This window comes from Equus asinus, chromosome 5 (genome assembly GCF_041296235.1).
Source record: "Equus asinus isolate D_3611 breed Donkey chromosome 5, EquAss-T2T_v2, whole genome shotgun sequence".
Classification (NCBI taxonomy): domain Eukaryota; kingdom Metazoa; phylum Chordata; class Mammalia; order Perissodactyla; family Equidae; genus Equus; species Equus asinus.
The window spans coordinates 58,484,754-58,510,963 of record NC_091794.1 but is presented as its reverse complement, the minus strand read 5'-3'; the positions used below and the strand labels follow the sequence as shown (position 1 = coordinate 58,510,963).

Below are 26,210 nucleotides of genomic sequence, written 5' to 3'. Positions count from 1 at the left end.
CTTTCTTTATTGTTTTAAAGCTGTATCTCCTTGTATGATTTTTAGTTGTTACACTAGAGATTACATCTGTAACTTATCCCATTAAAGTGCATCTTTAACTTATCCTGTTCTACTTTAACTTATCCCATTATACTTATCCCAAGCAATAGTATCTTTATTTTACCTTCAATTTTAAATTATAGTTTTCCTCGATACGTGATTTTTGGTTGGCAGTTTTTTTCATCACTTCAAATGTTGTTCCACTGTCTTCTGACTTTCATAATTTCTGATGTAAAATTAGCTGTAATTTTATAGTTGTTTCTTTGTATAATGTATTTTGTTCTCTGGCCTCTTTCCTGTTATCTCTTTATCTTTGGGTTTTAGCAGTTTTACTATCATGCAGGTGGGAGTGGTTTTCTTTATGTTTATCTCGTTTGTTCAGTGAGCTTTTTGCCTCTGTAAATCAGTTTTCCACCAAATTTGGGAAATTTCCCGACGTTATTTCTTAAAATACTCTGTTTGGTCATTTCTTCCTTCCCTCTTGGTATTCCACTTATACATGTGTTGGATCACTTCCTACTGTCCCACAGATCTCTTGAAGTCCTGTTCATTTCAGAGGGACATGTTCAGTCCATAGCACACATGTTTGGGGGATACAGTCAATTAAAAAAAGCATGAAGTGTACATTTCTCTTTTATCTCTGCCTACGTTTTTGCTGGATTCCATGAAAAATTCCCACAAGTATGTGTAGTTTAGCTGTCAGTAAGGGATTTGGGCAGAATTTATATTCAGATTTGGGTCATACTCCCTCTGTGATTCTCTTGCTGCCAGCATTTTTTCCTTTAAACTTGCTGTGCCCTTCAACCCTGATCCCAGTACCTGGAGCTGACAAGGTGTCGGTTTTCTGCCATTGTGTTTCTGTAGCCACAGCTAGGATAGTTTGAGAGGGCCCTCACACTAGAAAGCCACAGAATGGCAGTTCTTTTTATTTCCAAGTGAATGACTGAGATTAAACTATCCTTGGTGTCTCTTTTGATGTTGTCCAGTGCCTTTAAATAGATTTTTTTATTATGTTATTCAGTTTTTAAAATTATTATCTGTCAGAAATTTTGTTCCACCATTCATTCCTTCACTATTATTAGGAGTACTCTTAATTTTAATCTGAAAATTACATTAGGAAAACCCTTTAAAATAAAGATACTGTGACTTGAGAGAATTTTTATACTAAAATTTGTGTCTATTGTTGATAGTTTAAAAATGCATGAAATTCTTGAAGGAGCAGTTTATTAATCACAGTAGATTTTCTCTTTAGCTTTAAAAGTTAAAAATATAATTTCTGAGGTATTTACCTTTCATTCAAAATAATGAGTTAATAGCTTTGGAAATGATAGGATCAAAATTTTGGCTGAAGATTAGTTTACTTCTCTGTTCCTGAGAGACTTGTGTTTGCTAAATGTCTCAGTAGTTTTTGTGCACAGATTTCTTGTTGATATGGGTGTATATAAAGTTATGAGGGTTACAGTAAAAGTTTTGCTATCTGGGATGTTGGAGAATTAATTTTTCTGATTAGGTTTTTTTGATTTCAGGGATTTCACCCCTTTAAAGTACCAAAATTTTCTTTAAATATTTTTTCTGAATATAAAAGTAATATATGTTCATTATAAAATAATTTGAGAATTATAGAGTAAAAAGAAGGCAATAAAAGTTACCCACAACTGTACTTCTCACAAAAAATGCTTGTCTACATTTTAGTAATATAGCCTTTTTCTCAGTGTTGGTGTTTTTACAAAATTGGCTTCATAGTGTATATACTTTTAATGTATACTTGTAAATGATGTGTTATGAGCATTTCCAAAATGTTACTTTTAATGACCCTGGAACATTTTATTCCATCATATGACTATATTCTATTTTCTCTTTCCCTAGTCCCCAGCATTCAGTCTTTAGCATGTTCAGTCCTTAGCTCTGACTTAACCAGGATCCATTTATGTCAGTAACATCATGGTATAAAACTTTGTACAGAATTATATTTCTGTTTTGTTCTTAAGATTTCTAAAAGTAGATTGACTGAGCTAAGAGGATATGTTCTTTATTTGCATCCTGTAAAGGGTGTGCTAATTTATCCACCCAGCAGCACTGTATCAGACTGTTCATTTCCCCACAACCAATTTCAGAAAGGGTGTAATGTTAAAGAAAGGTTTGCAACTCCAGTAGGGAAAAAAAAAGAGATTTTGTTGAGTTGATTTTTATATCTTAAATATTACTGTTAGAGTTGAACATCATTTTATGGAGTAATTGATCATTTATATTTTTGTTGATGAATTGCCAGTTAATTTCCATTGTTTACTATTCTGTGTTATTTATCTTTTTCTTATTACTTTGATTTTTTAGGAGCTCTATGAATTATGGATATTAATTTCAGATATGTTTAAAATGATATTTAGAAAATTATTTCATCAGCTTATCGTAATTGTGATAAATTAGTACAGTTAATATTAGGTTATCATGCATGATAAACAGGAATCATCTTGGACAAAGTTTTATCATACTATCAAAATTTAAAGCATTTTAAATATCTCATTTCTACACAGTCATTAAATTTCTCTCCCTTCTATCTTATTCATTTGACAATGAAGTTTATTTTCACCAACTACAATGCTTTCTAGTATTTTTAGTAAAGAGATTTCTTGTTTTACTCATTTTTAAGAAGTTAACTTCATGATGTACCTCATTTATTTCTTTTAATACTTTGAAGATTTCAGAACAAGAAAAACAACAAAATAAGAACAGATTTCTTGACTTCTAATGTAATTTATGAATAACTTCTTTAAACTGAAGAAATTTAAAGAGAATTATTTTGGGATGTCAATTCATTGCCAAGTATTCAGAAATTCAAATAGATACTTTTGCCAACATGAAAAAATTGTTTATATTGTATGGTAACAATAATTTGAATGTTTTATTACATTTTTATTGATTTGCCGTAGGTAAAATAAAATTTACATTTGTTAGAAACACATTTTCTGGAATAAGTGTTCATATATTTAAAGATTGTAAAGGACTCAGGCTATTGTGTTTCAAAAGCAAAGGGTCTCTTTGCAAATAGGTATTCCTATAATTTAACAATTGTCTTTGTGTAAACAGAGGATTTTATTGTCAGGTGTCAGTGTAAGTAAGAGGTCACTGCATGCATAATTCAGGACATCAGGTTGCTTGTTGGAACCCGTGTGTGACTATCCATAAAGCTTTTGTGCTGGGCTTGTGCTGTTCCTCAGACACTCTTTCTCACTGTTCCAGTGGTTGATGTGTAGGAGATGCTCATGCTCCCTGCTGTCATTGCTGCTGTGTTTGCTTAGAGCTAACCCCAGGGATCTAATGAGGGAAAGAGCTGCAGCAGGGCAGCTTGAAGCTGAAAGATCAAACGTTTCTACCTCCCGAGTTAACCATGATCCTGGAACCCAACAAAAGCATAGGATGCTCCAATGATAGGGTGACCCTAGTGTCCTCACTCTGTATGGGGACTGACTCACAATGGTAGGCTCGAAGAATTGTGCTCTGTAGATAGCCTTGTGTTTGCAGAGTTCTCTAGGAATTTCCAGTGTTGTCACCAATTGGTTTTAAATTACACATTGTAATCATGCATTTCAGATGTAATTTGTTAGGCATACCGTAATACTCACTGTTGACTTGGTGTATTTAACACATCTATTACCAAGATCCTAAAATGTAGAATAACAAAATTAGCTCAGTATTATCATCATTTTATAACACCATGTAAGCTTTTTTTGCATAGTGGATTCAGTACAAGCCATTTATGGTTTAAATTTCCTAGTTTTCTCATATAGCTTAAATTTTATTAAGGTCTTTTTAAAATGTACAGATTCATTATAATTTTTTTATGATGACAAATTTTAGTTTAGGTACTATTTTAAAATTTAAATCTTAATAACAAAGTCTATTTGATAGTGTAAAACTTTCTAAATTAATTTTCTGTGAAGTTTTTTCTTATTTATCTTAAGAATAGGGATAGTTTTCTCCTTTTTGAGGCTAAATGACTAGTCACAGCAGAACTCGGAAGAATTGGATGAACTTGTACTGCTACGGCAAGGTGCCTCGTTAGGAGACTTCTCCCTTTGGTATAAAAGGATTATCCTCATGCGTTGTATGAATTCATGGAGTCGTCTGAATTTTAAAATTGTGTATGTAGTCTTTGCAGTCATAAACATGAATGTTCTAGCTTCTTAAAGCTTTTGGATAAAGATAAATGAATTTTTTTAAAGTAATGATTTTAGAAGGATTTTAAACATTTGTAAACATATGAGTTTTAAAAATGCAAGTTTACCCCTGATAATTGGGAATTGGAAAAGGATTGAAAGTCTTGGCTGGAGATTGTGGGTTACATAGAAATATATAGCAATACTATTTTCTGAATTGAGGGGTGGGTGGGGAAAGATGAATTGTTGCTATTGCTAAATAGACCTGAATAATAAGTTGTAATTCATACACAGATGGTTCTTATAAATTTACCCTTTGACGCTGGATGAAATTGATGCATATATGGCAGCATAAGCAGTCAGAGAAGAGATTTTAATGTTCTTTTAACTCTCACTATAGTTTGAAGACAACCTAATTGTCTGTTAGTGGTAGATACATTTAAATCTTTGTACTTTGTATTTTTCTTTGATTGAAAACAGAGTATATTTGGTTTTCTAATACAGTTTCAATATTTTTACAAAAACATATGGATGCCTTTGCTACATTTATATGTAAAATTAAACTATGAACTAGTAAAAGCTTTTATAATGCTTTTTGGTAAATACATTATAAGGATACACTTTGCTAAAACTCATTTTCATTGAAATAGGAATGATCTGGGAAGGTTTTTCAAAAAGTATTCTTTTGAGGCCTGCATGTCACTATAAGTAAAACAGGCGGAAAATATGAAATTTTAAGCACCTGCATTTCATCCAAAGTATAGGTAGTCTAAGGAGTTACTGTGAGAGGAGAAGGTTGCTTAATGTTATTCTTTTGTGTGGAATGGCATTATATTTGCATAGAATCATTTTAATAGAGAATTTTTGTTTAGTGTGCATTGATAATTTAGAAAATGAGCCTGGGTTTGCACTTTTCTCATATGCCAATTTTTTTTTTTTTTAACAGATGAAGGGCCTAAAGGAATAGAGGAAGTGAATGGGCACTGATGTTTCAAAATATCTCATTTTGCCTAAAAGCAAGTACCGGCAGATAAATGCCCATAAAGGGATTTCTTTCTTAAGCCCCGTGGATTTTTCCCCCGCACAACTTTTTGTGTGAGTTAGAAATGAAAACCATTCATCTAGTGCCCCAAAGAACGGCCTTATTGAATGGAATAACAGTGTAATGTACCATTGAAGGCAGGATTGAAAGTGATTATCTTGTTAACTCTTGACAGTTACCGCCAGCTTGAAATGGAACCGGCAGGCTTGATTTGCAAATGAATTAGAGCTTTTTCATTTTGTGCCAGGATCATCTTTTTATATTCTGATATGACAGATGCTATGTTCCAGGCTTTTGTTTTTCTTCAGTTTTATACTTGCAAATAAAAAACAAAAGATTATGATAGTCATTTTATTTGCATCTTTTCTGTTGGAGTTTATTCTTTGTGTAGAAGTTTTTAATCTTATAATTTTCAAAAATTTGTTTAAGACTGCTATTGTTTTTGTCAGAATTAAATTTGATTAATTTAAGTATAGTAGTAATTGGGTGAAAGAGAGGAATTTATTGGCTTTCAGGAAGTAGAAAATTAGTCACAAACAGTATATTGTAGTAGTAAAAATGGAAACTTTTGGCTAAATTTAATAAAATTAGCTTTTTTCTTGGTAACTATTTTGATGTAACTTCAAACTTGTAGAGAAGTTTCAAGAATAGCACAAGAAACTCCCATATACCCTTTACCCGATTCACCAGTTGTTTGTGGTTTGCCCCCGTTTATTTTATCAGCCTCCTCTTCTTCCTTCTGTCCTCCCACTCTGTTCACATATGTTTTTATAAATGTATTTTTTTCTGAACCAAAGGAGAATATATTGGAAACATTGTTCCCCATAAATACGTGAGTTCACATATTCTAAGAATAAAGACATTCTCTTACATAACCATGAGTACAGCTTTTGAGAATTCAGAGTAAAAAAAAGAAGGGACATATTTTTGTGTTTTTTAATCCTCTTATATTAGTAAGATATCAACATGCAGATTTTTTATCCACAATGTCATAATGCTTCTGTTTATATTCTTTAATCATCTAAATTAAATATGGCAATTTTAGGGCTTTGTTTATATATAACTTATTAACCTGGAGCCTTGTTTTACTTGTCCAGATAGTTTTTATTGTTGGAGAGTTCATATAGTTAAAACTTGTATGTTTCATTTAATAGAAATGTTCAAAGTAGTAGTTAACATAACCCACCTCCAATCTAAGTAATACATGTGTTCCATCCAAAAAGGTATTTATACACACACACATTCATATTCTTGTGGAGTTCTAAGTTAAATATCTTTAAATTACTACTTAAAGGCTCAAAATTTAAAGTTCTGTAAGTCTATTTTCATTTTTCTTTGTAAACAATTATATTTTGTTCTGCTCTACAAAACTTAAGAAAGTATGGACCTTGTTTTCCATTTTTTTCCCCCATTACCACTATGGCTTTCCAACATGAACATTGCCATTGATGTCTATTTTGTTTAATGGGAAGTCCAGGCATTCATGACACGTCTTACATTGATGTGATCTGTTGAGAACATTTATGAAAATGCCAGCCTTTTAAAGATATCATTAATTGTATTGGTAAGCATCACCAAACGAAACAAGTGTTACCCAAAGCCTACTATCTTTGAGTTAAGAGAGGATAATAGTCTTGGAAGGAAACTGTTTGGAATCAGTTGAGAAGAAAGCAGGGCCATTTCTTAATATTCTATCTTTTCACTCTATCTCATCTCTCACAAATCTCTCAATCCCTCTCTTTTACATGGTAGTTAGGTCAGCCCATGTTTGCTTGGTGTATTTACGCTTTTATGAGATGTTTGTGTGTGGCATTCCTTTATATAAAGGGTGACCGTTTAATATATTTTCCTGATTTTGACACTTTAAAAGTGAAAGGAGGTGCTGTTAATAATTCTGCCATCATGTCAGAAATAAACCATAACTATCCTAGGCAGAAAGAAGATATATAGTTGGTCACCTTGTTTCCATATTACCTTGTGAAAAGTGTCGTGTTGCTGTTTTTACAATAACACCATATGGATTTAAATGTTAAAAATCTTTACATAAACATAGTCGTGACCCTATAAAATAACTTAAAATTTGAAGCATTCAGAATGCTTTTTCAGTGTTGCCCAATTTGAAACCTGAAATTATTTTGTATTGTTTATATCTTTTAAGAATTCTGTTTACTTGCTCTACAATAGACAGTATCTCTATGTTGTATGAGGTTTAAATGTTCTCACTTAGTGTTTAGAATTATGAATTTGAAGGATATGCTAAACTGCTGAGAATGTGTTTATGATTTCATATAGTCCTGCTTTATAAAAATTCAATGCCTATAAAACTGATTATTCAACTTTATGTTAAATTATCCTTAATTAATGAAGACAAAGCTGTTTTCTCCGGTGTACTAGAATGTTTCTTTCTCGTTAGGCCAAGGTTGGTTTTTAGATGGAATAAGTGATGTTTATCTTTTTCCATGTTATTCCTCCTTTCTCAGACTCTCATTTTCTAAAGAGTTGAATGATGTCATGGAAGACAAAGTTTGTGTCTTTCCGTGTTGGTCTTACAGTTATTTCTTTTGTTTTTTGTTTTATTTTTTAGTAATCATTTTTAGTTTTTTAGCCAATAGTTTTATTATGTAAAATTAATAAAATTCTTATCTTTTTTGATATGTAAAGCAGAATAAAAGTGGATGGGAAAAGTTGACTAAGTTCTCAACTTTCTAATCCAGCTCTCCTTTGTATTTGTTGCCTCTTTCCTAATTTGTATCTGTTCTTTGCAGTTCAGGTTCTGAGACACTATCAGTATTGTCAATGACACTGTCAATGATTGTCATGAAATTGTCAAAATAATAAGAAAACAGTAGATCTCCCTTTACTTCTGTCCACCTATCCCTAAGTTTCACAAAGTCAAAATAACCTCCTATGTCCTGACATCTTGAACACAAGTGGAGGTGAAATGACTTAGCAGACTTTTTCTGTGAAGGGCCAGAAAGTAAAAATTTTAGGCTTTCTGCGCTGAGGCAAAATTGAAGGTATTCTGTAAATGGTTATATAATGAGAGAAAAAAAAGTCTGCAATTTTTATTAACAAAATTCAAAATATAATTATTTAGCACAATATTTTGTAACAAGTGTATGAATGAGAAGAATGAAATTCTTTTGGGGGATAGCATTTCACTTAATTGGGTTTCAAATTTAGTGTTCTTTATCATCAAAATTGGTTTCAAATGTACATCTGTTAATACTGATTTGTAATGAGATTTTAAATAGTTTATCTTTGAAAATGTTTTCTCATGCAGACAGGTACTGCAAAATATTGATCACAATCCATAGCATATGATTTTATTTGAACATAGTCATTGCTTGGAAGACATTTATAAAATTCTGTTAGATTCTTTTCTTGACATTTGTCTTTTAATTATTACGTTGCAGGTTAATCACTTCCAGTTGGAGTGGAAGCTCCTTAATTGCACAGTTAAATGAGTTTGGAAATGTGGAGATTTGCTTTGCACTTGCGTCGAGGTTGGAAAAATTCTGCTAGAGCTGTAGTTTGCGCTCAGAAAATAGACTCCTTGAGAAGTGTGTGGGAATGGAGATGTTGCTTCTTGTTTTAACTTGACAGAACAGCAGCTTGACATTACTTTGTGAGCCAAACAACATCAGTGGTACTGAGCTGAGTTTACTGCAGTGTGAGTTTTGCATGCAAGCACTGCTTTGCCTTATGATTTTTGGCTGAGTTCATTAAGAAATACTGTTAAGTCTACACCTAAAGCTAATTTCCACAGCCGTTCAGTGTGAATAAAAGTGGTTGAGGGCAGTTCTTTTCATTTAGACAAATTTCAATCTTGACCCTTCTTGTGAAAAATCACAATGAAACTTTACCACTGTTAAGACATCAAAGTGCTGTGTGTGAGAGCAGTCAGGATGTTCAGTTTCTATTTCTGTCAAAATTTCACAAAACTGACAGTGGACAAGTCCATGAGAATCAATGAAGTTCACTGCTGACTCTGCTCGTTCAATAACACATCATGCATTCAAATATTTTCTCAAAGTATTTGCTGATGAATAATGCAGTGCATAATGATAGGCTTTAAATTTTCACATAGGTTTACATTTTCACAAGTTTTATAAATTTGTCCAACCAAGCCTCTTTCTGTTCTATACATATTTTTAACAACCATCGTATGTAACATATCTTAGCAGGTTCCACATCAGGTTTTACTGAATTAGTGTTTTCTCAGTTTTTTGGAAAATATTCTCATGTTCTACATAGACTATTCACAGAGGCTAATCTTTCACTCACTTCAGATTCAGCATTGACTTCTCAAATAAACAGCTGAGCGGTATCGCTGACATCTGTGGATTCATCAAGAGCCAAGGAAAACCGCTCAAAATTATTTGTCTTGTCTTTGACTTATTGATAATACTTCCTACGTCCTCAGTTTTTTGAGCAATTGATCCTGCTGAAAGGCTAATAGATTTAAACAAGTTTATTTTCTTTAGCCACATTGCTTTGGCTGCTGCAGTCAAATGTGATTTAATTAAATCATCATTGTTAAATGGTTTTTAATGATTGGCTAACAAATACACCTCTCAGAAACTCATTTTTTTAATTTAATTATTTTATTGAGGTCATATTGGTTTATAACATTGTATAATTTCAAGTGTACAACATTATATATCAATTTCTGTATAGATTGTATCGTGCTCACGCTAGTCTACTTTTTAATCTGTCGCCATAGATATGTGCCCCTTTACCCCTCTGGTAGCCACTCATCTGTTATTTTTATCCATGTGTTTGTTGATCTTCCACATGTAAGTGAAATCACACAGTTTTTATCTTTCTCTGTCTGGCTTATTTCACTTAGCATAATACCCTCAAGGTCCATCCATGTTGTTGCACGTGGCATGATTTTGTCTTTTTTGTGGCTTAGTAGTATTCCATTGTGTGTGTATATATACATACATACATACACCACATCTTCTGTATCCATTCGTCCATTGATGGGCACTTGGGTTGCTTCCCCATCTTGGCTATTGTGAATAATGCTGCAGTGAACATAGGTGTGCATAAATCTCTTTGAGTAGTTGATTTCATGTTCTTTTGATAAATACCCAGTAGTGGGATAGCTGGGTCATATGGTATTTCTATTTTTAATTTTTTGAGAAATCTCCATACTGTTTCCATAGTGGCTGCACCAGCTTGCACTCTGACCAGCAGTGTATGAGGGCTCCCTTTTCTCCACATCCTTTGCAACACTTGTTTTTTTTTGTCTTGTTAGTTATAGCCATTCTGATGAGTGTGAGGTAATATCTCATTGTAGTTTTGATTTGCATTTCCCTGATAATTAGTGATGTTGAACATCTTTTCATGTGCCTGTTGGCCATCTGTGTATCTTCTTTGGAAAAATATCTATTCGTATCCTCTGTCCATTTTTTTATTGGGTTGTTCATTTTTTTGTTGAGCTGTATGAGTTCTTTATATATTTTAGAAATTAACCCCATGTTGGATATATGATTTGCAAATATTTTCTCCAAGTTGGTGGGTTATCTTTTTATTTTGTTCATGGTTTCCTTTGCCTTGCAGAAGCTTTTTAGTCTGATGTAGTCCCATTTGTTTATTTTTTCTTTTGTTTGTCTTGTCTGAGTAGATATGGTATTTGAAAAAATACTGCTAAGACCTGTGTCAAAGAGTGTACTGCCTATATTGCCTTCTAGGAATTTTATGACAGAAACTCATTTTTATTTTTTATTTTTGTGAAGAAATTCTGCTGTGGTGAGATACTCCATTATAAATTTTCTAATTTTTCTGACTGTTGCTTTCTTTTGAGTTGGAAATATTGCGAAGACTGCTTAGTTTGGTAATGTCAACATATTTTGTGTTCTTTCAGCACAGCTATAGTGTCATTGTATAATAAACACAATGCATTGCCATTTAATTTGATAAAATAATCTACACTCCACTGTGCTTTAAGAGCATGTCATTTGAAGTCCCCTTTTCTCTTCTTTTCTTGTTTCGACATGATTGGTATACACTGGTATTAAAACAAAAATTAAATGTCACATTACAGCAATTCATGAATCCCTTGAAACTCTATTGAGTTATACTGCAGCACTGCGATTTTTGTGCTCTGAGCAGCAGTGCAAACCGATGAGAGTGCCACATATGACCTCTGTCGCAGCCACTCAACTGCCGTAGCGCTAACACAGCCGAAGGAAGACATGCAAGATGGAGCGTGGCTTTGTCCCAACAAAACTTTATATAATAGAGACACTAAAATTCGAAGTTTAATAATTTTCACATATCACAAAATATTCTTCTTCTTTTTATTTTTTTCCAACCATTTAAGAATGTAAAACGTATCCCACCCATGGGCTTTACAAAAGCAGGTGGCAGGCTGGATTTGGCCCATTGGCCATAGTTTGCTGACTCCTGATTTGGACTTTTAGCTCAAGAGAACAGTTGGTAATCCTTTAAATTCTCTATTGGCCCTTAAATACTACTAATAAATATTTGGTAGAAAGTGCCCATGAATTGATTGTTATTTTTTATTTAATACAGGCAAATATAAACCATTTATAGTAAGAAAGTAACTCCTAGAAAAATCTTCATTTATACTTTCACTTTACATGAACTAGTAAAAACAAAAATCTGTTTTACATGCAGGGCTGTTTCAAGCCTCCAGGACTTAACACGTGCCATCTCCCCCCATCTACATGCAAACTTTTCTCATTGAACTTAGATTCTATCAAAAAAGACTGAAAGGAAACAAACATAGATTATGTAGGACTATTGGGAAGTTTCTATAATCAGTGGAACTCTGGAAGACCAGGTTGTGAAAATGAACAGGAGTTAAGACAGCTAGATCATGGGATCAGTATAGTTAATTTGCAGGTAGTGGCACCACCGTCACCACAGACATTGCTGCCACTGGACTTGCAATTCCATTGCTGCCGTCACCTAGAATAATCTTTGTATTCTTGTCTTTAATTTACTCTTGATTCAAAAGTTCTTAGAATAATCTCTCTTCCTATATTTGGATTACTTTGGATTCAAAGCCGACCTAATTTGGAATGGTATTCAGATTCTGGGTAGCTTAAAAAGCATGGGAAATATACTGAAGAAGAAGGGTGTAGTGAGTGAACATAACAGTGAAATAAGATGAGGGCAGAATTCCTTGACTTTCTAAACTAGGTCTTGTATTCCTGTTATTCTGTCTTATAGATCTGTTATTTCTTCACAGTACTTTTTAAATGTTATTCATGTCACAGTTAGTAAATTATATATTTATTTGTGTTATTTGTGTTTTGTATCCATCTGTAAGCTCCTTCTAATCCAGTCTGCTTTGTTCTTAATTGTATCCCTGATACTCAGCACAGAATCTGACCCAAAGACTATGCTCAGTAATAGTTGAATGAATAAATGATGTAGGCAGGAGGGGGCCAAATCATGATGACTTCAGCAGAAAGGCATTGAAGAGTTCCAAGCAGGGGAATAATTTGATCCATTTTTACGTAATTAGACTGTCTTGTGGTAAGTGGATGGGAGGGAAACAACAGTGGAAGTGGGGAAAATGATTAAGAGACAGTTAAGACAGAGTAGGCCAGGGGGGGCCAGCCCTGGTGGTCTGGTGGTTAAGATTTGGCATTCTCACCACTCCAGCCCTGGTTCGTTTCCCAGTTAGGGAACCACACACCTGTCTGTTGATTGTCATACTGTGGTGGCTGCATGTTGCTGTGAGGCTGAAAGCTGTGACACTGGTGTGTCAAATACCAGCAGGGTCACCCATGGTGGACAGGTTTCAGCAGAGCTCCCAGACTAAGACAGACTAGGAAGAAGGACTTGGCCACCCACTTACAAAACAATTGGCCATGAAAACACTATAAATAGCAGTGGAACATTGTCTGATGTAGCACCAGAAGGTGAGAGGATGGTGCAGTGGACTGGGCAGGGTTCTGCCCTGCTTTATAGAAGGTCACCAGGAGTCAGAATCGACTCAACAGTACTAACAACAAAGGCCAGCGGTGATAGTAGTTGGACTAGGATGGTGGCAATTGATATAAATAAAGATAGAGAGTTTCTGTGATTACTTAAGAGATAGAATCATGACAGATTATATATGTAGAGAGAAAGGAAAGAAAGGAAAGAGGTTGATTTCTAAGTTTTTCGCTTGAGCAACAGGATGAATGATGTGACTTCTTTTTGAAATAGGAAATACTGAAAAGCATCAAGTTTAACGAGGAACTTGAGTTCAGTTTTGGACCCATTGGTTATAAATTTTTTAGTTTGATTTCTTTTTTTGGTGAGGGAGATTGTCCCTGAGCTAACAACTGTGCCAGTCTTACTCTATTTTGTATGTGGGATACTGCCACAGCATGGCTTGATGAGTGGTGTGTAGAGCCGCCTGGGATCTGAACCCACACACCCTGGGCTGCTGAAGCAGAGCATGTGAACTTAACTCCTGATTTTGATTTTTGAGATATCCAAATAGAGATGTCAAACAGACAACTGGATAAGTGGATCTGGAGCTTCTGAAGACTATACAGTGTTCTGGGTTTGGTTTTTTTTTTTTTTTTTTGTCATTTACCTATAGGTTGCTATTATTGCTGTGTGTGAGGGCAAGATGGATTAGGAAGAAAGTATAGCACAAGGTGAAGGCCTAGGACTGAGCCTTGAGGTGCTCCAGCCTTTGATGGCTGGAGAGTGGAGCATGAACCTACAAAGGAGACTTGAGAAGTCATCTTTTGAGAAAATGTAGAAAACCTGGACTATGTGATATCCTAGAAGACGAGTGAGGAGAGGACGTGCAGGAGAGAGTGTTTGACAGTATCAAATGCTTCTGAGAAGTATATAAACAGAAGGGTGATAAAGTGGTCTTTGGATTTGATAACATGGAGAAACCACTGATATCTTTAGGAAGAGTAATTTTTGGATGTGATAGGAGGTAGGAATGTGGAGGCATAGTGTGTATATAGTTTTTCAAAAAGTTTGAGGAAACAGAGAAGTAAGTAGGATGGTTGCTGAGGAGTCTGGCCCTGGGCCAAAATCCTCTCTGTGATCTTTCAGACCCACCATAGGTGTTCCTAGCCCAGGTGCTTCCATCAAAGGCCTTCTTCTTTGGGATCTGAGGCACTTTTCTCCGCTTCGATTCAGTACTGTTTCATTCCTAGCCCTTCTCCCCTTCCCTCCTGTGGTCCACTGGTCCAAAAGGCAAGATTCAGAACCTTTAGCACTGAGTTCCCCAGCAGTGAGATTACCACCCCACCCCCCAGTATGGTCGTTCCCGCACTCCCACCCCCCACTGCCCTGTACTGCATCCACCTGACCCTCATCCAAGCTGTTCTTTGAGGGGGAAAATGGAGCTTTAGGGAGCAAATGCTTCTTTTTGCCTCTTGCTCGCGCTGTTACAAGTTAAGTGAATAAAGGTTTGATTGTTACTTTCAGTTTTGCTCGCGTTGTTACAAGTTAAGTGAATAAAGGTTTGATTGTTACTTTCAGTTTGACTTGTTTCCTAAGGGACCACCTCAACCCCTCCTTGCTCTACAATTGCAGTACAGGGTGGGGAAGAGACAACAGATAATTGAAGGAGTGAAGTCTTTGAAGAACCCAGAGGGGCTGATTCCAGAACCCCTGTGGTGGGAATGCCTTTGTTAGAAGGAACCTCAAGTAAGCATCATCTCTCTGAAGTATTTCCTCGACTCTGCTACCCACAGCTTCCTCCTCTTCCCCACCCTCAAAGTACTCCCCCTACACACACACACCTCATGAAGTTAGAATTCTAATGTAGCATTTAAAATATTTTGTTGTGCTATTTACTTCTCTGCTTTTCCTAATGAGACCTTCCAATTCTAATTTTGTGAACCTTAGCTAATGTTAGGGATATATAAATAAAATTGTTTTAATTAACCGTATCCCAAGACCTAAAGACTTTTATCTTTAATGTGTAGTTTTGGGAAATTTAAAGTTTGACATGGCACACCCAGGATCTATGCTTGATAATTATTGAAGGGTTCACCTTCTCCGTTTGTCTCATGCATCATGGACGTAACTGTGTCTATTATCTCTGTTCCAGTTTCACATTCTCCAACTCTAAATTGAATTCGTCTGTATCTTATACAATCGTGTACCAAATTTAGGAAGATTCTATTAGTATTAAACTCTGCAGATGGTATAAAGATGAACAAAAATGTAGACTGAGTCTTTAAAGTAAACAGTGAAGGTAACTGGCATGTACACAGATAATTTGTGATAAAGTTTTTCAAGGGTATAGAGAACAGGAAAAGTGTGGGCTGAATATAGATTTCTCCTTATTTTATCTAACACAGCAGGCAGCATTTCTATTGTAAAAGAAAAAGTATGAGCTTTGGATTCAGATAGAGCTATTTTGGGCATCTTAGCAAGTTACTCTCTGACTTTGAGCTGCAGATCCTTTATTTACAAAATGAGGATAATGTGCTACTCCATCGAGGTGCTGAGAGGACTTTTTCTTAAATGCTTTTTTTTAAAGTGGACCAACATTAATGTGTTTTCATGGAAGAAATTTTAGAAAACACAAACAGAAAATTAGAATGAACATAAAAGTCACTGGAAATTCCACTGTTAAATGCTGTTAACATTTTATTTTAACTTTTTGGTTACACACAGATACATACACACATGTACTCACATTATACACATCCATGTATAAAACTTTTCAACAACTCTGACATCATATCATTCTGTAATATTCTTTTTTTTTAAACAATATGCCACAAGAACATTTTCTTGGAAATATACAACTACATCATAATTTTTAATGGCTATTGGTTTTCTGTTTTATAGATGTGATATTTCATAGTTTACCATTATTGGACATTTAGTTTGTTTTAGGTTTTTTGTTTATTTGTTTGGTATTAAATACAATGGCATGATTCCTATATTAGGAATGTGTCATTGGGATAAATCTGGAGAAGTAGAACTGTCAGGTCCAGGGCTTTATCTGTGTTGCTGGGAATTCTGAACGTTTTGCAGTTGTCCTCTGGAGAAGTTGTAGTCCTATTTTCTGCTCTCACCTGTAGCATGTGAGGGTACCTGATTCCTCACACCTTTGCCAACAGTGGAAACATCGTCATTTGTTTTAATCTTTGCTTGTTTGTGAAGTGAACAATGGCATTTCGTTTCACCTTGCAGATCTGTGCACTTTAGTATTTCCCTAAATGTTAGCCATGTATACAGATTTTTCTTTTGGGGAATATTTTGAGAATTTATTGAGATTATAAGTGTAAATGACCAGGCTCAGCACCTGGCATGTAGTAACCTGTCATCAAAGGTCAGTGTTTATTTTTACTTATATTCTCACCCTTTTGCAGCCTCCTTTCCAATCATGGTTCCAATTAAGAAGTAGAATACCACAAAGTCTTGTTCTCTTATTGAGGTTATTGTTTTTAGAGATTGACAGTAATAAATTCTCTCTTGATTAAAATTTGGGCAATGAACTCGGGCTGCCTGGTTTTATGTCTGCCTTCTGCTAGCTGAGGGGTGTACTGTGTGCTCTGAGTCTCAGTTATCTCGTCTGTATAGTGGGGATAGTAATTGTCCCTCCTTAAAATGAAGTGATAAGGATTAAATGAGCGAATCCATGTAAAGCACTCACTGCGGAGCTTGGCACATGCTGTTCACTATTTCCTCAAAGGTGGGGCATCTGAGGTCAGTTCACATAGACAATAATATGATTAAACCTTTAAGTGCTGGGAACTGCAAAGAGGTCTTTCGGAAATGGCGTATAGTTTGATTTGAGCAAGGATCTTGAATTCTAGGCTGGGGGTTTATTTTGATTCACTGAGCAAAGGAAGAATTTTCGTAGTTTTATTTCCTAGAATTATTAGGTGCTTACCTGATTAAAATCACACCTTAGTTTTTTGTTTCATTCCAGAGTATCAGTGTAGTTACACAGGAGAATATCAGAAGGAAGAGGAGAAGCATCACAAGACTTTAATAATTGTGAAACTGAACAATCAATTTCTGAGTTACTGAGAGTTTGCTGTTCTCAGGAAAAATATACGTGTTGCATTTTCTCTCAATTTTAGTAGCTGAAGACATGAATAGAATACTTATATATATTTGTTAACTTCCATTCAGGATTGTTGACTCTATGTTATACATAGGTAGATATTGATTTTATGAAGTCGTTGGGCGTAATTCTATGATAATGAACTTCTTCGAAAGTAGAAATTTATTTTTAATTGTATTTAAATTTAAATTATTATAAATGATAATGATACTTTATATTTAAATATGTATAAATTTAAATTATTTAGGGTTAAGTACTGGAGATAAAATATACTGGTTTATTTCCTGTTTTTTAAATTATTTAACCCCAGTCCTCCAAATGAAATAAACGTGACGTAAAATCCATAAATGATTTTTACATCTAATGATCAGTTCTTTTTTTTTTTTTTTAAAGATTTTATTTTTTTCCTTTTTCTCCCCAAAGCCCCCCGGTACATAGTTGTATATTCTTCGTTGTGGGTCCTTCTAGTTGTGGCATGTGGGACGCTGCCTCAGCGTGGTTTGATGAGCAGTGCCATGTCCACGCCCAGGATTCGAACCAACGAAACCCTGGGCCGCCTGCAGCAGAGCACACGAACTTAACCACTCGGCCACAGGGCCAGCCCCTGATCGGTTCTTTTTTTTATACCCGAGTTTTATTTAGAATAAGAAATCAGAAACAACCCAAATGTCCAGCAATAATGGATGAGTTAACTTATTGTACATCTATAAGCAGAATAGTATGTAAACATTAAAAATATTATATGCAAATATATTTATTGACCTTGAGAAGCTGTTTACACTATATAATTAAGTAGTGAAAAAACTTAAGCTACGTAGCAGAAATCAACAATGATCTCATTTTTGTAAGAAAAATAAGTGTATTAATGTGTATGCAAAAGAATGGAGGAAAAAACTGAAATGTTTAGATATTATCTTGGGCTGGTGGGATTTCAGGTGATTTTTATTTTCTGCTTCATTGGGACCGGATGTAATTTTGAATTTTTCTACAATGAGCATTTATTATTTGCAGGGCCACTGTTAGCCCATATGGTACGTTTGTGCATACTAGGAAAAGACATCCCTTTTTCTGTGGATGCAGTACCACACCAGAATGCACTGCTTGGCCAGGGCATGTAGCTTTTAGCTTCCACTTGCCTCATTAGATTTTTCTTTCCTTTTTTCCCCCATAGCGAACAACGTACACAATTGTACATGGTGGCCCTGAAAACTTAGATAATAAAAATTATTTAAAATTAAAGACTAAAAGTAACATGACCTTTTAATGCATATACTCTGGAGAGGCTGTTCTCCCTTACTTGACCTCGATCAGGTCATCTGGGACCCTTGAGTTCACTCTTCCTGCCTCTTCTTTTCTGTTTACCCAGTCTGCTCAAATGCAGTCAGTTTTTCAGGATCCAGCTAAAATTACTCTACTCTTTGAAATATTTTCCAACCACTCTAACACATATGGCAGTTTCTCCTTTTTCTGAATGTCTCTTGAACTCGGTCAAGAACATGGCTTGAAGTGGGTGGTGGTGAATGGATTGCTCTCACCTGCTAACTCCAGATTACTGGCAGTGACTCCTTGCAGCAGTGTTGAGAAAGATTCTTGAGCTACATCTGGGAAGAAGATTGTCATTGATTATGAATGTTAGTTCTGCATGTGGGAAATAGCAGATAGGTTCAGTCTTGATATTTCAAGTCTCTTTTTGGCGTAATTTCTCTTGTGTCTGAAGCACTTCCTTTAGCAGTTCTTTTATATCATATCTACTGGTGATAAATTCTCCTAGTTTTCCTTCATCTGAGACTGTTATCCAGAGCACGACTTCAAAATCATTGAAATGTCTTTTCTTTCCCCTGTACACCCTTTATGTGAACTCCAGAACCTGTTTACCTGACTGACTGTAAATGGCTTAACTGACACATACCAACTTAAGTGTTCAGCTTCCCATTTCAATAAGCTTAGTATGTCTCGTAAGTCCTCAGCTGTTTGATATGTTTAATTTAAACTCATCTTGATTTAGTGGATGCTCACTCATATTTGTGAAACTAACTAAAGAATCTTAAAAAGACAGCAGTACATGTAAAATTCAGTAACCATGGTACGCTTATCTGTGCAAGTAATTTGTAAGTTCTAGAGCAGAATTTATTGCAAATAATTATCAGATAAAAAGCTACTTGTAAAGTACAAACATCTGAAAACTGTCATTCTGAACTGTAATAACGTAACAATATACATTTAGAGCCACTAATTTGCAAGGTGTTCTCCAATCAGGAGAAAAGTGCTGAGAATTCTAACCAAACCTGGTAAGTTGAAACTGAGAATTCAACGAAGATCTTTTTGGAACTTAGTGCTGAGATTATGTATTTTTCCTGTTGGGATTAAAATGTAAAAAACTTTAGGTAATTGAGAAATTTTTTTTGGCTTATTTTTTTTCAACACACTTTGTCGTTCTGTCTCCTTTCAAAGAGATCAGGATATAAGAATGTGCGTATCTCAGAGTATACATGGTATTCTTACTGGATGCTGGCTCTTGGGCCAGGCTCTTTATATGTGTTTGTTTGAAAAATAGATTTTTCTTTTATTTATAGGTATTACGGTTGAAACGGATTTTAAGGTGGTTTAAAAAACATAACATCTATAAAGATATTTCTTGATTTTGAAAGTGGAATACAGTCACTTGGTCCATTATTAGTGTGTCATTTCGAACCAGTATTTATTGAGTTATATATATATATATATATATGCTAATTATCTTTTTAATCTTTGACTTGAGCTTAAGAATGGAAAAATTAGAGAAGATATATATACTTGACAAAGTTCATACTTTTAGTAAGTAGTAGAGTTGGAATTTGAACCCAGGTTTTTCTTAGATTTATATATTATCAAATTTTTTCTTAATGACATTTCATACATAACAGAAAAGATCTTATACATGTGAAAATTTATCAATTAGTATTTGAGATGGGAGATATAGATATTTTTATCATTTATAACTCAGGCTTTTAAAAACCTTGACTGCCATTATTTTAAAAAAAACCCAAATCATGGAGCTTTTTGCTTTATGAAAGAGAATACAAAATTAACTGTGATCTTATCTCATATAGCTGTAGAAATCTGTACCATAGTAATCTTTTAAAAGTGAATAATATGCTTAGTTCATGACAAAAAAAACTATAAAATTTTTTATTACTTAGGAGTTACTCTGTTTTTCATAATTACTGTGGATGTGCACATTTTCTTTGGGGTAATACATACACGTTACTGATTATAAATATATTTAATCTTTTATTTCCTAAAGATTTGGTTAGGGAAATGATACTTTAATGCTACTTCAGTTAGTTATCTGCATTTTTGGTTTGTGAGTACTTTATAACTAAACACTGGATTTTGGGCTTGCTCTATGAAATGATTTTGTTTTATATTTATTTTGCTACTTTTCTACTCCTCACCCAAAAACATCACCTTTCTTTTGGATGTCTTTTTTAATTTAATCTGTTTTAAAATACTGCTTTTATAAGTAAATCCATAATAGATTTTAGATTGATGTAATGGGGAATGATGAGAAAAATTATTTACTTTTACTGAAAGAAGCAAGTAGTTAAAAATTTTTTTCTAAGCTAATATTTTGACAAGTGTAGATGCAAAGTATTGAGAGTAAAGGAGAATGCCATTGTCAGAAGGAATAGGAGTTTTCAAAATACGTGCCGTTATTAATTGTGCCTCCTGCACCTGACTCCCTTAGACCATTATAAAACCTGAACCGTCACTTTGGTGGAATGTTGTTCTCATATTAAAAAAAAAAAAGTTGATCCCTTCTTAGTAAGACTAGATCTAAAAAATATTATTCTATTGTTTAGAAATTTCTTAAGAGGATATAAGCTTTATCATAGTAACAGTTTCTGGGTTTAGAGCATGCTTCCTTTGGCAAAATAATGAAATCTCTTTGCCACAGAGGTAAATTGGTATCTTTATTTTAATTTTTTTCTTGCCTGCCATGATATGATTGATGCTTGGCATCTTCCCTCTGGAAGGAGACGTAACGCTGAAACTGACAGGTGCCACAAGGTTTATTTAGGATTACCTCAGCCTTGTCCCAGTTAGTTTCAAAAACGTCTGCCTCATACATGTTGAGCCACTGCATTTCCTGCTTTAGAGCCTCGTCTTGTGCCAACATTACTATCTGTGCTGCCTCAACTACAAATTGGATGAACAGCCCGTGACACTTTTTCAATATTATTACATTAAACCAAGTGGATTTTGATTGATAACCTAATATTCAACTAATGCAAAACATCAATCATGGCAAGTATATTAATTATTTAATATTGCAGTCTAATTCAGAAATCGATGTGCTGCGTGAGGGGAAGGGAAACTCATGATTCCCAGAAGATTTAAGACAGGGAATGATTAAAAAAAGACCTGCTGTACTCCTGTGTGTTAGTTCGATACAAATCTTTATTCATTTGCCAATAATCTCTTCCCATTTTCCACTTCAGGACCATTTTATCAGTTTTGAGACCTATAATTGAATTAAGTCTGCTTTCAGCACAGGGCAAAAGGAGTTGCACAAATATTGATGAAGTCATGACAGGGACAACCCAAGAGACAGACCACTAAAAAGGACAGGCTTTATACCATTTGTTGCAAGATCCCTCTTGTCAATGTCTTGGATCTTGCCTCCCTATTTAAAAAAATTCATTAAGACTTTGGAACCACTTTTAAGACTTTTGTATTTAAATATCTACCATAATAACAGATTTCTATAGCACATCACAATTTATAGCGTGTCTTCGTACACATTATCTTGCTTATTTTTCCACAGAAACCTTATGTGTTGGGTAAGGCAAGTGTTAAAAAATCTTTGCATCATAGATGAACAATCTGAGCTTCAGAGTTGCTGGATTATCACCTCAGCTCCTGCAGCTGTTCCGTAGTAGAGCTTTGATTTGAGTTTAGGTCTTCTGCTTCTAGAAGGGATTATGCCTTGTGCTGTCTTGTTAGTATTTATGTATTCGTGATGTTTTACCTGTGTTGTTTTGAGATGGCCACCCTTCCTTGTCTTTCTGCCCAAAGTAAAACTAAAGAAAGCTGATTTTCATGGAGAACATGTTGAAACTTTGCTGTCCTAATCTGTGATACGTGTTAAGCCTTACACATATGCAAACTTTCTAAACATAAATGAAAATTTCTTGATCTATTGTATCTTCTACTAGAATACAACGTCCTTCTTTTTCTCATATCAAAAAATATACATATTTTTTGGGAAGGAGTGGTTTCAATATATTTTGTCATTAAAGTTACCACCCCAGCTTTCTTTTGGTTCGTGTTTGCCTGGCTGTATCTTTTATTATCTTTTTCAGAAACTTTTCTGAATCCTTTTGTTTTAGGTGTCTCTTCTGAATGACACATTGCTGGATTTTGTTTCTTACCCAATCTAAGATTCTTCTGGCATTTTAATTCCAGATCATTATGGGTGAACTTTTTTAGTTTTCTTTTTAGTCATTGATTGCTTAGATTACAAGAAGTACTACATCCTATGCCAAACTTTACTTGCTTTATTTATCTTGTGCCTTCTTCCTGAATATTTCTCTTCTTACTGCGTTACATTCCTCAGAACTTCTTTCAAATAATGTCTTTGTGTGGAGAATTTCCTGAGACTGTCTATGTTGAAATTTGTTTACTTTGCCTTCAGTTTAAATAATAGTTTATTAGCTGTATATAAATTGTAGGTTCACAGTCATTTTCCTTTAACCCTTCATCCTGGGAGTTAATACTCCGTGTCCAGCATTTGTGTCGAGAGTCTGATGTCAGTGTTATTCTTCCTTGATGGAGGGGTATGCTTTTTCTTTCTGGAAGCTTTTAGACTTTTTTCTTGATCTGTAATAGTCTTAGTTATCCTTATATTATACATTGCTATGGATTTTCCCTCAACTATCCTGTTCACTGCCCTATGTACTCTTTCGATCTAAAATTTGAATATTTCTATATCTGGGAAATTTTTTGTCATTATTTCTTCAAATATTTCTTCTATTTCGTCTTTGCTTTCCTTCTAGGATTCTCATTATTGATGGGAATATAGACGTTCACACTTTTACTCCTATTCTTAAATTTATTTCAGGTTTGTTCTGTCTTTTCACCCCTTTCCTCTGCCTTTTGAGGGAGCTCTCCACCCCCGTGTTCCAGCTCACTAATTCATTCTGAGTCTATAGCTATTGGGCTTTCAGGCCATCCTCTGAGTTCTTTATTTCAAACGATTGTATTTTTAATACTCACTATTTCCTATTGATTCTTTTTCATAGGTATTGTTTTTGTTTAATTTCTAAAAGTCTTCGCTTGTCTTTGAAGATGTTGTTATGCTTACATTATATTCTTGCTCAGTCTATACTGTTTTCTCCAGATGAGGTTGCTCCATTTGTTATTTTTCTTTCCCTGTGCTTATACATCTCAGAGATCTTAAAATTTTCCTTGTGGACATCTCTTTTATTTCCTCGCATCATTCCACTGCCTTGCTTGGTAAGGAGAGGGGTGAACACTTAGGCTCTGGCTTGTACTTCTCCAGGTTAATTTAAAACTGGATTGCAAAGCCTCTAGTCTTCTACTCTGGCCTCAATCAGCCACTTTTTCCATTGTGTCCTCCTACTCCTTCAAGAACAATACAAAACAAAGCAAAACAACCACCCATCACACACACACACACACACACACACACACACGGTTCCTAATACTACTGTCCCAAACCACTCCTCACTGTTGCAGTTGCCTTGCTCTTTGTGGGTATGGAGATAGAGTGGGACTGGGTAGGACCACTCAGAGACCTGAGCTGCTTGCCACCGACTCCATCCAGGTTTGTCCTCATGATGTTGAGATGTCAGACTGTTATTAGTTGAATATCTACTCCTGTTCGAGCACTGTATTGGGTGCTGGGATATGAAAATTAAAAAGATGCAATCCATGTCCTCAAGTAGTTTTCATTTTAGTGGTGTCAGCGGGAAAGTAAATAGGTATTTATAATAACTGTGATAAATTCTGTGATGAGAACACATGGGAAGAGTTCCTTACTTCATTTGTGAGGAAAGAAGAAGGTTTCCCCAGTGAAGGTATAGTTTAGGTTGAGTCCTGAAGGATATTTGTTTTTTAGCTGGACGAGGATTAGAGGCAGGTGTGAGAAAAGGAGCATTTCAGATAGAGAAAGTACGTGGCTCAGTGGTGAGTGGAGCCAGGTTATAGTAGTTTGTAGTGGCTGTTGCTATCACTTTCCATGTGATGTAGCTTTGGCAAGATAATAGAGGGAATGATTAAATTGGAGAACAGGATGTTGTGGATTTTAAGAAGAGAATTGACAACATCAAGCTTACATTTCAGAAAGATCCTGCTGTATTATGGAGAGTGAGTTGACATGGGGCAAGGCACAAGCCATTGAGACCGTTAAGAGGCTTTGCAGTAGTCTGGGAGAGAAAAGATGATAGCCTAAAATAAGATAATATCTGTGAAGATAGAAAGAAGTGGTTAAACCTAAGTGATCATTAAGAATGTTGGATAGCCAGGATCCCATAGTTGATTACGTTTGTTTACATTTGGTAGTGAAGGAAAGTGCGTGTGTCAAGGATGATGCTTAGATTTCTTTCAGGCATACCATTCAAAAGGCATATTTCCTAAATATCATTTAATGTAAAGAATCACTTGGAAAGATAACAAAGCAATAACCTAGCCAAGATTTTTTTTTTTTTTACAGAGCAGTTTCTTATCCTTGATTTCAAAATGCAAATAGCTCAGAAAATTGGGAGATTTTCCCTAAGTTTATGGCTAACTTAGTTGATAACAAAACATACCCTGAAATGAAGCTCTCTATAGTCTTTGTTTACCCCACTTTGTGTGGACATTCATGTGTTTCTTTTGGAATTATTAATGTGTGTGATGAGGTGCTGCTTCAAGCCTTGCTGTCGGTGTCATATGGCATACAGTATATATGCCTTATTACCTTTCTTAAATCCGAAATATTCTGATGAAGCGTGTCTAGCCCCAGTGGTTTCAGGTAATAAATTATAGGCTTGAACTTTGAATCGGAGCATTTTTGTTCTTTTATATTACAATGTTATTTTCTAATAAGAACTGTTATGTGACAATGTAGCCATGGGGGAAAAAGCAAAGTAAATGTGTATTATATAGTAAAAACTCCAAGATAGATTGCCAAGTGAAGTTACACATCAGTGTGTATAATATGCTTCTGTTCAGGTTAAAAAAAGAAAAAAATAGAAGAAGGAAGACACAAGCGCACACACGCATCCACACGTAGAATATCTGTAGAAGGACAAACAGCCAATATCAGTGATTGAGAACTGGGAGTCAGTGATGGGAGGAAGACTTGATTTTATTGTAGTGGATACACACACACACACACACACACACACACACACACACATTGCACTGTCAGATGGTTCACTATAAGCATTCTTCCTTTTGTTTAAGTTTTAAGTTACACAGATGACTGTATGAGAATGTCCTTGGGAAAACTTAAAGATCCATTGGACTTCCAGCTTCATTAATTTTGTAATAATAAAGTTAAAAATAATTATTTATGTAGCTCTCTAACACCTTGTTGCAATTTATTCCTATTATTTGTCACTAGGACTGCGTCCAGAGAATGAGTTTCAGAAATCCTTAAATTTTTAAACATTGACTATATAATATTGCTCAGATTGCCAGAAGCAGAAAGTAGAGAAGAGAATGGCTAAAGACAAGTGCTATTCAGTCGACACTGGGATGTATTCTGGGCAGTGAGAGCAAAGGTCAGAAATGGTGGGTATAGCTTTCCAGCAGCAGATCCAAAGAGAAGAAGATAGGGGAATTTGGAAACATCGGATAGCAAGACAAAGGAAACAGAGATAAATATATTTCTGACAAAGAAAATTGGTGACAAAAATAAAGAGAAAAGAAATTAAGTTGGGGCCCCTTCAGG

General features: G+C 34.9%; 1 protein-coding gene across 1 annotated transcript in view; it reads left to right on the top strand.

The window, feature by feature from the left end:
* The window catches only part of RSRC1 (arginine and serine rich coiled-coil 1), a 407,598-nt gene that overhangs the window by 173,297 nt on the left and 208,091 nt on the right, over positions 1-26,210 (top strand). The window lies entirely within an intron of this gene.